We start from the raw sequence: 7,750 nt of genomic DNA, 5'->3' as shown, positions 1-7,750 counted from the left end.
TGTCTCTCTCTCTCTCCTAGAAATAAATAAAACATTAAAATAAATAAATAAATAAATAAATAAAATCTAAACAGAAAATAACAAAATACAAATACATTGTTGGAGTCCCATGAGGACTGGAAAGAGAGAAGGAAGCAGAAAAAAACGTGAAACATTAATAGCCCAAAGGTCTCAAATTTGGTAAAAGACGTTACTTTACAGATTCAAGCAGCTCAGTGACCAGAAGAATGAATACAACGAAAACCACACCCAGGCACAACTACGGAAACCAAACTAGAGCAGAAAGTATTGAAAGCAGCCAGAGAAGAGTGGCGCTCGAGGGAAGGGAGTGTAAATGATATAGAACTTCTCAGAAGTCAGAAACAGTGCAGGACAGAACACAGTGGAATGCCATCTTCAAAGTGCTCGGGTAAAAAAAACCAACAACACTCTTGTCAAGCTACAGTTCTATATCTAGCAAAAACATCCTTTAAGGATAGATAAAACGGGGGCAACCCGGCTGGCTCAGTCAGTGATCTCAGGGTTGTTGAGTTTAAGCCCCATGCGGGGTGCAGAGATTGCTACAAATGTAAATAAATTATATTAAAAAAAGAATAGACCAAATAAAGACATTTTCAAATAAAAGAAAGCAAATAAGGTGTTGCCAGAAAGTCAGAATGATAGAAATGCTAAAAAGATAGATGTTTTTTAACACGTATGATAATAAATATATTTGATTATACCATATTATTATTGTTATTACAGCTTTGTGGTATATCTTGAAATCTCAGACTGTGATATCTATAGCTTTCTTCTTTTTTTTTTTATGTTTATTTATTTATTTTGAGAGAGAGAGTGTGTGAGCAGGGGAGGGGCAGAGAGAGAGGGAAAGACAGAATCTCAAGCAGGCTCCACGCTGTCATGGCCGAGCCCAGCGCAGGGCTGGAGCTCACAAACTGTGAGGCCATGAGCTGAGCTGAAATCAGGTGTTGGACGCTTAACAACTGAGCCCCCCCCGGCGACCCCTTTTTTTTTTCCTTAAGATTACTTTGGCTTTTCAGGGTCTTTTGTGGTTCAAACAGTATGATACTGACAAAAAATAGACACATAGATCAATGAAATGGAATAGAAAGCCCAGAAGTAAACCCATGCTCGTATGGTCTACAACCAAAGGAAGCAGAAATATACCACAGGGAAAAGATCGCGTCTTCAGTAAACGGCGCTGGGACAGCTGGACACGATGCACAGGACTGAACCTAGACCACGTTCTCACATCACACACAGAAATAAACTCAAAACGGATTAAAGACCTAAATGTGAGACCCGAAACCGAAAAGCCCGTGAAAGCACAGGCAGTGATTTCTTCGACATCCGCAGTGACAGCATTTTCCCAGCTCTGTCTCTGCAAGTGACGGGGATAAAAGCAAAAATAAACGACTGAGGCCACACAGAAAGAAAAAGCTTTTGCTCATCGGACTGAGACACCAACACAACAAAAGAATCTACTGAACGAGAGAAGATATTTGCAAATGACATATCTGATACGAGGTCAATATCCAAAATATATAAAGGATTTAGGGGCACCTGGGAGCTCAGTCGGTTAGGCATCTCCGACTCTTGATTTCGGTTCCGGTCATGATCTCACCATCTGGTGATAGAGCCCCGAGTCGGGCTCTGAGCTGACAGTTCGGAGCCTGGAGCTGCTTCAGATTCTGTGTCACCCTCTCTCTCTGCCCCTCCTCCCTCCCCAAAATAAACAATAACAAAACATTTTTTTAATTTTATAAAAAGTGAGACTGGACTATCTGGAAATGACTCCATTCAACCATAAGGACACAGGTGGGTTAACAGCAAATGAATAGACAAAGATATGAGATAATGAGCATAAGGAACCAGGGTGTCTCTAATTTTATCAGATATGGTAGACTTCAAAAGAAAGAGTATGACCAAAAATAAATAAAAATACTTTATAGTAATAGAAGGGTCAATTAATAAGGAAGGAATAAGTCTGTAGGAATAAGTTCTCTTTTTTTTTAATTTTTTTTTAATGTTTTATTTATTTCTAGGAGAGAGAGAGAGACAGTGTGAGCAGGGGAGGGTCAGAGAGAGAGGGAGTCACAGACTGAAACAGGCTCCAGGCTCCGAGCTGGCAGTCAGCACAGAGCCCGACGCGGGGCTCGAACCCACGAACCGCGAGATCATGACCTGAGCGAAAGTCGGACGCTTAACCGACTAAGCCACCCAGGCGCCCCTGTAGGAATAAGTCCTCTTAAAAGAGCTTCCAAATACATGAAGTAACACCTGGCAGAATGAAAGCAAGAAATGGCATTTGCACACGATGAGAACAGATCTGATAGCCTCACAGCAGCCGGGGGAACACGCTCAAGGGAAGCGGAGGAGAGGCAGGGAATGTTTGCACCACACCGTGGGCGGCCGGCAGCCGGGAGCTCCTGGTACCCATGGGGCCCCACGTCCCACCACCGCAGAGCGGACATGCATCCAGGTGCGTAGGGGTCGTGCCCCACAATGGAGCAACGCTGGCCACAGAACAATTCTTGACAAATGTAAAAGAACATAAGTGATAAAGAATAAGTTTTCTGACCTTAAGGGAACTGAACCAGAGATCTGTAACCGTGCCGTGTCTAGGAATGAGCGGAGACCAGATCTGAGAGCCACCTCCCGGCTGCCTGTGGGCAGGTAATGGGGCTAGGCAGTTTCCAAGCCCCAGGCTGGCCTCTGAGTGAGACTTGCCTCACTTACTGTCACTTACCTGTGACGGAAACTTCCACCTTTATCCAAAGGAGGCACAAGTTTAAAAACCACTGGGACGGGGCGCCTGAGTGGCTCAGTCAATTGAGCAACGGACTTTGGCTCAGGTCATGATCTTACAGTTCCTGAGTTTGAGCCCTGCCATCCGCACGAGCCTGCTTGCCTGCTTCAGATCCTCCGTCTCCCTCTCTCTCTGCCCCTCTCCCCCCACAAAATAAACAATCCTTAAAAAAATAAACCACTGAGAACCCAAGGTAGGGCAATACCCTGTTGAACTGATAGGGAAAGGGCAGCAGGGGTGGGGTACGATTTGGTTCTCCTGCCACCCCTCCCCCCACCCTGAAGGGCAGGGTCTCTCCAAGCACATAGTGCAAGGACCATCAGCACGTTTATGGGAATGTTCCAGAAATCCAAGGTTGTGTGCATTCTTTAAAAAAATTTTTTTAATGTTTTCTTTATTTCTGAGAGAGAGAGAGAGAGAGAGACAGTGCGAGCAGGGGAGGGTCAGAGAGAGAGGGAGTCACAGACTCTGAAGCAGGCTCCAGGCTCTGAGCTGGCAGTCAGCACAGAGCCCGACGCGGGGCTCGAACCCATGAACTGTGAGATCATGACCTGAGCTGAAGCTGGACGCTCAATCGACTGAGCCCCCCAGGCGCCCCCGTTGTGCTCATTCCTAATTCCACACTGCACCTCATCCTCAGCCAGGCTCACACCCCAGCACCAAAACCAGACGGGCCAAGCCTTGAGAGGAGAGGCGGCTGCGTGAGCCCAGACACAGTCCCAGCCCAGAAGGCTCCGGGGACCATCAGGGCCGCTGGGCCGATCACCTCCCTCCTTGATCCTTGAATTAGTTATCGGTTGCTGCATCACAAAACACCCCACGATTTAATGCCTGGAAACAACATACACTTATGACCTCATAGTTTCTGTGGGTCAGGAGTCTGGGTGGCACTTAGCCGGTGACTCTGCCCGGCGGGGGCTCACAGGTGCGCCCAGGGCTGCAGCCTCCCCTCCAGGAAGGACTCAAGGAACTGAGAGACAGGAGGGAGCAGCAGCAGCTCCCGGTGCGGGCGGGGTGCAGATGTGGAAGAGCAGCCCACTTGGGAACCCCAAACTTCCCAGGCTCAGCCCCTCCCCGCTGACAAAATCCGAAGGCAGAGAAATGAAACGAGCGGTGGGGAAGGAGGAACGGGATTGATTTCAGCGAGGCCGACACCGGGAAGATAACGGAGCAGCATCTCAGAGACGTTTCCCAAGCGCCAACAATACTTGCAGGTTCATACGAGGAAAATGTGGGGCGAAGGCGGGTAGCTGTGTGCTGGTGGGCAGTGAAAGTCAAGGGGACCCTTCTCTGGGGCTCAGTCACCTCAGCGGGTGGCAGGGTCTTGCTGGCTCACGGCCGCCCTAGCTGAGGGCGCAGTAGTGCTTGTTCTTGGTCTTCAGCCGTAGCCAGGAGACGGGATGGGAAGAACCCAGCTGCAAAGTCCAAGGTCAAAATGGAGCAGCTGAAGTCCTCTTTCAGGGTCTTTGAGAGCCACGTCTTGAAAGTGACATCCCCTCTGTGTATTAGGAGCAGTCATCAAGCACGTTCAAGGGGAGAGGGTGACAGAAAGGTGTGAAATATGTTGTTTCATTGAGCTTGAGGTCCAAGAGTCCTTCAAATCTTTCAAACAAGACCCTCAACAGATACATGATGCGCCAGTATTTCCTTCTATTCTGTAGGTTGATTCTTTGCCTTCCAGATAATTCCAGACTCTACCAAAGCAGTTTTGTCAGCCGAGATTCTCACTAGTGGTACACGAATTTCAAAGGTCCATGTGCTCGCTAGTACTTGGAATTTTCAAACTTTTTGAGATTTTTGCTATGGCTTTACTTGCATTTGTCTGATTGCTGCTGAGCCTGAGCTCTTCTGCGCGTGTTTCTTGGGTACTTGGATTTCCTCCCTGGAAAGTGAGTCTTCAAGTATTTGTCTGCTGTCCCATTGGGTCATTGGCAATGGGGGCAATTGACTCGTCTTTTAGTTTCTTTATGGTTTGTGTGTAGTTTGGAATAGATTTTATTTCTTAGAGAAGTTTTAGGTTCACAACAAAATTAAGCAGAAAGTACAGTTTCAAGGTACCCCTTACCCCCAAACACACACAGCCTCATTCACTATCAACGTCCCACACTCGACCATGTGTTACATTTCTTACAGCCAGTGAGGTTCACTCACCCTGTTATTTGCCAGAGTCCACAGTTTTCACCAGGACTCACTCTCAGTGTTGCACATTCTAGATTTGACAGATGGTCTTTACCCAATGGCATTTATCTGCCATTATAGTATCATACAGAATAGTTCTGCTACTTTAAAATGTTTTTAATGCTTTATTTATTTTTAAGAGAGAGAGAAAGAGAGACAGCGTGAGCAGGAGAGGGTCAGAGAGAGAGGGAGACACAGTATCAGATGACAGGCTCCAGGCTCTGAGCTGTCAGCACAGAGTCCGACGCGGGGCTCGAACCCATGAACCCTGAGATCATGACCTGAGCCGAAGTTGGACACTTAACTGACTGAGCCCCGAGGCGTCTCTAGTTCTGCTACTTTAAAACTCCATCTGCCCACACCCCTCTTCCTCCTCCAACCCCTAATAGCTTCTGGTCTATTTACTGTCTCCATATATTCGCCTTTCCTAGATTGCTGTGCAGCCTTTCCAGATAGGCTTCTTTCTTTCTTTCTTTCTTCCTTTCTTCCTTCCTTCCTTCTTTCTTTCTTTCTTTCTTTCTTTCTTTCTTTCTTCCTTCCTTCCTTCCTTCCTTCCTTCCTTTCTTTCTTTCTTTTTTGAGTTTTCTCTCACTTTTTTTTTTTTTTTACAAATAGTTTATTGTCGAGTTGGTTAGGCTTCTTTCATCTAGTAACATGCGTTTAAGTTTCCTCTATGCCTTTTTATGGCTTGATAGCTCATACTGTTGTTTTTAAATTTTAGTGTTTATTTTTGAGAAAGAGACAGTGTGTGAGCAGAGGAGGGGCGGAGAGAGAGGGAGACACGGAATCTGAAGCAGGCTCCAGGCTCCCAGCTGTCAGCACAGAGTGTGGGGCTCGAACCCACAGACTGAGAGATCGTGCCCTCAGCTGAAGTCTCACTCAACCAGTTGAGCCCCCCAGACACCCCAATAGCTCATAGCTTTTATTACCGAGCAATACCCGTCCTAGGGATGCGCCACAGAATGTTCGCCCGCTCACCCCACCGGAGGACATCTTGGTCGCTTCCACGTTTGGCAATTGTGAATAAAGCTGCTATAAATATCCACGTGCAGGCTTTTGTGTTCGTAAATTTTCAACTCATTTGCATAAACGGCAAGGAGCATGACTGCCGGATCATATGTTTATTCTCCTAGGAAACTGCCAACCTCTTCCCAGGTGGCTGCCCTGCCCCGCATTCCCACCAGCAGTGAGAGACAGCCCCTGTTGTTCCACACTTTTCTCAACGTTTGGTCTTGTCAGCCGTTGGATTTTGGCTCTTCTGATACCTTCATGGTGCTTCTTAATGAAGTTATCAATTTTAAGAGAATTGACTCTGTCAATCTTTTCCTTTAAATTAGTGCTTTTTGTGCCAAAAGAAATTTGTACCCACAGGAGACCGTGACTATATTTTTCCGTCTTCTAAAAGCTTTCATATTTCGGTCTTTCATATGCCTGAAACTTATATTGCCAGTCTGACAAGGTTAAGTCTTCCAAACCAGGAACGTGGGATTGTCCTCATTTATTTAAATCTTCCTTAATTTCCTTCAATAATGATTTGTAGCTTTCATGGTATAAGAAATCAAAAGGGGGGGCGCCTGGGTGGCTTAGTCGGTTAAGCGTCCAGCTTTTGCTTGGGTCATGATCTCGCGGTTCGTGGGTTCGAGTCCCGCGTCGGGCTCTGTGCTGACTGCCAGCTCAGAGCCTGGAGCCTGTTTCAGTCTGTGACTCCCTCTCTCTCTGACCCTCCCCTGCTCACGCTGACACTCTCTCTCTCCCAGAAATAAATAAAATTAAAAAAAAAAAAGAAATCAAAAGGGGAATCTCAGAAATACTTTGAGATGAATGCAAATGAAGGCACACATATAAAAAGTTATAAAATAGAGCAAAATCAGTGTTTAGAGGGAGATTTACATTTGTAAATGTCTATACTAAGAGGGAAAAAATATCTTGTAAAAATTAATGAAGGGAAACCTCATTCAAGTGGAGCCAGGAGGCCAGAGGTGGGAGCTTGCCACTGAACATCAGTTAGAGGTGGACTTGCCAATCATCAATTAAAAGCCCCAATAGGGAGGGATGCCAGCTTGTGATCTCACAGGTCAGGAGTTTGAGCCCCGTGTCCGGCTCTGTGCTGACAGCTCAGAGCCTGGAGCTGCTTCACATTCTGTGCCTCCCTCTCTCTCTGACCCTCCCCTGCTCACGCTGTCTCTCTCTCTCAGAAATAAATAAAATATTGAAAAAAATTAAACATTTTTTAATGAAAAAGGAAAGAATTACTAGAACTAATGAAAGAGTGCCACAAACTTGCAGGTGTGAGATCACACACAAATATATATATTTTAAAGTTTATTTATTTGTTTTGAGAGCGAGAGACAGAGCACGAGAGTTGCAGGGGCAGAGACAGAGGGAGAGAGAGAATCCCAAGCAGGCCCCTCACTGTCAGCACAGAGCCTGACGTGGTCCTGAACCCACGAACCGGGAAATCATGACCTGAGCCGAAACCAAGGGGAGGAGGCTCAACCAACCGAGCCACCCAGGGTCCCCAGATCAAGTTTTCCAAGGTGGGCTCTATGCCCCGTGTGGGGCTTCCCTCCCAAACCCGAGATCAAGGGTGGGTAGGCTCTACTGTCAACCTGGCACCCTTAGTGTATTGTATTATTTTTATACACTTGCGATGAACAGTCAAAAATGAAACTGAGAAAAACCATTCCATTCACAGCAGCATCAGAAAGGTTGTATGTTTTTTCAAAAGTTCATTAAGTAAGATCTAGTAGGTCTCCGATTTCA

The 7,750-nt window shown here is 46.4% G+C and overlaps 1 protein-coding gene across 1 annotated transcript in view; it reads right to left on the bottom strand.

Moving 5' to 3' along the window:
- Positions 1–7,750, bottom strand: part of PGAP6 (post-GPI attachment to proteins 6) — a 20,835-nt gene that overhangs the window by 11,899 nt on the left and 1,186 nt on the right. The gene's annotated exons all lie outside the window — the stretch shown is intronic.

Source organism: Crocuta crocuta, unplaced genomic scaffold (assembly GCF_008692635.1).
Source record: "Crocuta crocuta isolate KB4526 unplaced genomic scaffold, BGI_CrCroc_1.0 scaffold234, whole genome shotgun sequence".
In the NCBI taxonomy this organism is placed as follows: Eukaryota; Metazoa; Chordata; class Mammalia; order Carnivora; family Hyaenidae; genus Crocuta; species Crocuta crocuta.
This window is presented reverse-complemented; position numbering and strand designations above follow the sequence as displayed.